This window comes from Myzus persicae, unplaced genomic scaffold, assembly GCF_001856785.1.
Source record: "Myzus persicae strain clone G006 unplaced genomic scaffold, MPER_G0061.0, whole genome shotgun sequence".
Classification (NCBI taxonomy): Eukaryota; Metazoa; Arthropoda; class Insecta; order Hemiptera; family Aphididae; genus Myzus; species Myzus persicae.
The window spans coordinates 71,434-77,433 of NW_019104315.1; the positions used below are offsets into that span (position 1 = coordinate 71,434).

General features: G+C 27.6%; 1 long non-coding RNA gene across 1 annotated transcript; it reads right to left on the reverse strand.

The window, feature by feature from the left end:
• Positions 1-1,985: 1,985 nt before the first annotated feature.
• LOC111041109 lies at positions 1,986-3,010 on the reverse strand. Its single transcript, XR_002605282.1, has 3 exons — positions 2,961-3,010; positions 2,329-2,628; positions 1,986-2,265 (listed from the first exon to the last, which is right to left on the reverse strand). It is a non-coding gene; the product is annotated as an uncharacterized LOC111041109 (long non-coding RNA).
• Positions 3,011-6,000: the final 2,990 nt, after the last annotated feature.

A 6,000-nucleotide genomic window follows, 5' to 3' on the forward strand; every position in this document is an offset into this window, starting at 1 on the left:
ATATTATTATTTATTTTCGTTTAATGTTTAATTATCATGACAATCAGTGGCGCAACTAGACCTCTAAAACACAGGGTGCTAAATCTGTGAATGCATCACAGAGTTGTGGGGAGCAGAGCCACCCACACCCCCCTGCACCTAAACCTACAATACTCGATAAATCAACATTTTAAAATACATATTAACACACTTCACATAAATAAAAGAAAATAAATTAATAATACTCTTTTTTTTCTACAATATCGATTACATATTGGTAAATTTTAATTTCATAATCTTGTTAATAAATAAAGAAAATAGAAATATCATATATTTTAAATCAGCATAATTTTTCTGGGTTTCATGCAGTTTAAATAATTCTGCAACTATGTAATGTGATATAGTTACAGAAAAGTTCGTCGACGGCCATATGAATGTAATTTATTAAATAGATCAAACAAATGTCAATGATGTACACTGTTATTTGTTTTCACACAACCTACCCATTATAATATATATATAATAAGTTAAACACAAATCTGCTGTTAGATTTTAGTACATTTACTCAAAAATACATAATAATAAATAAAAGACAATATTTTAACCTGACCAGTCATGCTCAATGTTGTGATATAATATTGTATTTCATAATTAATACACACTAAATCGAATGAGTAACGTTAGATTGGATATTGCTAATATATTAATGTGCCTATATCTTAATTATATGGTTACACATAAATATATGTTAAGATGAACTATTTATTTGATGCAGGACCATATAATATTATTATGCATAATCCATAGTGTATCTATGCAATACAAATATTTTAGTTTTTTACAACAACAGAAAATGCTATGTATTTGCATTCAATAAAATTATATTTACATCTATTTTGTTAACTATATGCAATAATAATAATTGCTAAATCCTACGGATTTCATCGGTTAAACAATATTTAATGCAGTATTCACTGCTGAATACAAATGCTCAAATTGATGCACATGGAATCTTCTGAGTAGGTATCCCGTACGTTTAGACGTTATACAAATAACGTAGGGTAGGTAAGAACAAATCTGGGTGGCTGATAATTATTGTCTTCTCAGTTCTCAACCACGGAAGACTTATGCTGTACTATGGCCTCCCATGTGCATGAAGTTGGCCGCCCCACCATGAACAATTTTTTAGAAAGATGTGTTATCATTTTGCAAATAAATTACCTACAAGATATGAAAAATATAAGATGGGGGCAACTTCACGCTACACCCCCTTTTGAGCTACGAATTGAAATATGCTGCTAACATTTTGCAAATAGCCGCTAACTTATTTATAATTTCGAGTCCAAAAATCATACCAATCATTGGTGTTTATACGTAGGTGTAGTTTATAGTATAATTTAAAATTATATTATGCAATACACAATTGAAATATACTACTTACAGAAGTATTTTACAGAATATATCGGGCTACTATTTAATATAAGTTTAATATAGAATAATTGTTTCTTACCCTTTTAGTCTTAATACATGGTAATATAACAATAAACATAAATTAATAATTAATTTTTTGAATTTATTTATTAATTCTTTTTACTCTATATTTGTAGGAACATAACATGGGTTATTGAATATTTTAAGCTCATGGCCATCAAATAAGAGTTCACATTAATTAATAACAATTTTTATTTTGTTTGCTAATAAATAGATTATGTTTTTCAGATCTTTAAATTGTATTCATTTTAAATTTACTTTATTAATTTTTAATTATTAAAGTTAGAAATCATGGTTCATGGTTCTCGTCATTTATTATAAAACGTCAGGTCGATACATCAAAAGCATTTTTAGCCACCAGACTGTTTCAATCCTTTGCGGACTTTTTCTTATTTTGGTGCCGGATCCTGGAGTCATGTCACTATAATAGAATTATTGGTAAAAGGAAAATTAAAAAAAATAAATTGATTTAATTAATTATTGATTATTATTACTTTTATTTATCTTGTAACAAACGCTTATTATAAATTTAAAAATAATAAAATATAACCTTTTTGTTTAATTAAAAAAAAGACATCTCTTATTGCTATAGTTGACTTTTGTACCAATGTACGTGTCATTTTTTCTTACTCTTTCACATATAAAATTACATCTGATTATATTTTTGTTGAATTAGAGGAACTTTTAGTTTTTTTTGCCAAATCTTTGTGCACTTCCCGTCTATTTACGCGGTGTACATACGCTATAATATAATGATCATGTTCATAAAAAACTGTTCCGGATAATAAATAATATCTAAAAATTATTTAAAACAATTAATTAAATAATATATTATTTTGAAATAACTATATACAATACCTGTTATTGTCAATTGCCAGACTACATTGCAAGTCAGCCAATGAGTACTCTTGATATTCAGTAATTTAATCTGTTTCAATAAATAAATGATTTACTAGAATTCTCGTTACATTTAAAAATCCCAATCAGTTTAGTTCTGTGCTTTAGTTTTTTTACTTCATTGTATTCTTTCAAACTAAACTCCAAATCGTTGAGATTATTGAATGATGATTTTAAAATTATTTTTGGACTTGGTATAGTTTTCGACAAAGCACAGTTGAAACACAGTCGTTTTTCAACGGCGGATGACACACTTTCAAACTACAAAAATTATAAGGAGTTGTAAGTTGTACATAGCAAATAGGTACATAAGACTGCGAGTAAGCTGCATTACTATTTTCTTTTTTAGATTGCGTGAAATTTGTGAAGTTGAAATTTCGAAAAATTTTCCAAAATATGAAAATTAAGCACACTAACGTAAAAATAAGCGATTTCCGGCAAAATGTATGAACTATGCAAAATATGCACATACAAATTTTAGATTTGGTATGAATTTATTTCGCTTTCTGCTACATTTTACAGTAAATAAAAAAAGTATGCAAATGCTACAAGTCCCGAACCTTGGTCATAAGGTTTTTTCCCCCGTCACTTACCTTTATGTGAGAGCCTTAGTTAGGTACCTACACTGCTGTATATATATTACATTATTTATTACACTATAGTGTAGTAGTATAATATAATCACACAATTTTTTAGTAAACACTGCACACTATTATAGAGTAATATTGTTTGATAACATATTAATGCCGAGCCCAGAGAGAATATTATATTCACGGTTAAAGTATCCATTTTTTTATTACTTCTGTAAATTTTAAAGCCTAATTTTGAATTTTTTTCATGTCTCGATACTTCTAGAGTTTTATATTAAGTTATAGTTCAACCGTTAAGACTAAAAACAATATTGTGAGATGCTGGACAAAAAAATGGACTCGCGACAGTAGTGTATCTAAATGGCCTATACGCAGAGTTCCGTGTTCTGAATTGTTTAGATTTAAACACTCCGAAGAAATGAATAATATTATGTTTCGGAATCTGAAATAAAAAATGTATCGTGTCATCCAAAGAATTCAAAAACTCGAAAACTGATAACAACATATTATATTATATCTACCATCTATGGCAAAAGCCGATGGTCATCACTCATCGGAGACGATTCACAATTCTAATAATTTCATTGAACAAAAGAGAAATGTGTAAGGCAACAATAAACATTTACTAACATATTTCATTCTACTCAAGTAATTTTTATAAAAAATCTCGATTTTTTCAGTTCGGATTTAGATGAAGAAAGAAGTTCCTCGATATGGCGTCTGCACTCCAGATATGTCCTTGCAGCTATATATTCCCCGAACAGTCGATATACGAAGAGCATACGTAAGTTTGATTACCTATTCTTTTGGGGCTTACATATTGTTTTACTTTTTAGTCTCAAAATTAAAATTTATTGTCACAGACAATTTGCTACCCGGGTAAAGTAGGGGCATATTTTTTGTTCCCGAGCGCGCAACACAAAAAAATACGCTTATAGCACAAACGACGACGACATATCCAAGTCGGAGAATAATAACATATTTATACAATTAAATAGATGTAAATAGTGTTGTACATACTAGTCATACTACAGTAGTACAGTACATTTTCTTGTGTCCCGCAAAATTCAACAATTTTTATTTTTAGTTTATATAAATGTTGAGAAGTATATGAATATTATTATGCCGTCTGCTTGTGGTCGAACCGCGAATTAAAATGACGCCGTCGTACATCAAACATCACATTATCTTATAAAGCTAGGAAAGTCGCTCTGGTGATTATTGAATATCTATCGGAAATTAAATAAGGAAATTTTAAATATTCTCGAATAGCTTAAAATATACCTAACCAATGCACTCAAAATTAATACAAAAATATTAATTATGAATTTCGTGCTCGACAGTATTCAGAAAAAAGATTTAACTTGGAATTTTACAAACTATAGTTGGTATAGTCGATGTACGGTAAATGTGATGCATTGGGTACTGCATACCATTATGTTAAATCTAAAAAGTAGTAATCACATTTATTTACAATAAGATTTTTTATTTAATAACTCATAAAAAAATATGCTTGTGCTTCGAATATCTAAACACCACCTTAATTAATTATTAAAATAATAGGTACTTTATATATTGTTGAAATTTAAATTTTAAAATTATAAACTATTTTGGTTATTGTCATACCTCCTTTCATTATCTTAATGATCAAATCTCAAATACGGACCTCCTTGATTTACAATTTTGTAATATACTATAAATCTATGGTTTAATCATATTGACGTAGTATAAATTATAACGCATTCCGTGGCGATTGTCGAATTAATTGCAAAGACGCAATCGATCTAAAATTTCAGTTAGCAAAGCTGCAGACATGAACAAAGAACATGAAGCGATCCGTACGGTTTTTTTTTTTCATAATAAATTTCAATATTTTCAGACTTAAGTTCAGTCGTATATCTGATTTATTCCTCAATGAACATGCAATATCAGGAATTTCACCGAAGCCAAAAAGCGTCGATGTTTAAAGTAATTAATTTTGGTTTCATATTTTTTTGGTGCTTAAAATTATTTTTTATACTACAAATAAAAATTTAATTTCATGAAAAATATGCTACCCATGTGTAGACACATATTTTATTTCTGAGAGCAAATGCATAAAATACGAGAGATCAAATAATATACAAACGCCGCTCGTCGTTGTCGTTTTTCTGCTCCCTGATGGTAGGGTTATTTTGTAATTATAACCTATTTTTAAGTACTTTAAATAGACGTTTATTATACGGTTTAATTTAGAAATTCCCGTTATAAGTGATAACTCATAAGACACAATTTTAATTTATAACTTATAATTTTTTTTTAATCCAAAGTTAGCAGTTACAGGACACTATTAATTTAGTGTTATATATATTTCATTGTTCTATTAAAATATATTAATATTACATTATATTATAGTTGTGTCCAAAAAACAAAATTGTTCACAGAGGGGTAAACTCATTATCCTAAGAAGTAATCACCCCGTACGAGTGATTATGAAAAATATACTTTTATACTAGTATAGGTATCTTTATAAAATATAATAAATAGTAATGCAATAAATAGACACAGGCATTCAAATATTCTAAAATTTTGTAGTTATTCAAGCCTGGGTGTATACGAGTTAAAAAATTAAAGTTATGATGTCAATTTAACTTTTTAACTTCTTTTAGATTCCGAGCGGAGCAATGAATGCTTTGATTTTACAATTTATTTTTTCATTTATTTTGTTTCTGTCATCACGTTATTTTGGGAGAGTAATAGTGCTTAGATTTTTATTTAAATTTTGAATTTTGAATTTTTTTAGTTTAATTAGTTTTTTTTTCTATAATTGTTAATAAAATTGTAATTGTTGGGGAAAAAAGCTTAAAAATTCAATAAAATGCTCCTCATATTTAAGATATTTACATTATTAGCTAACAAATATTTAAAATAAATAGGCTTGATTTTTGCAATGAACATTTAAAGTTTAAATTTTAATAAAATTCACATCATTTAAAAATTTAAAATGTACAAATAATTTTATAATTTAAAATTTTTGAAATATTTAACTTTTGTAGGTTAGGGT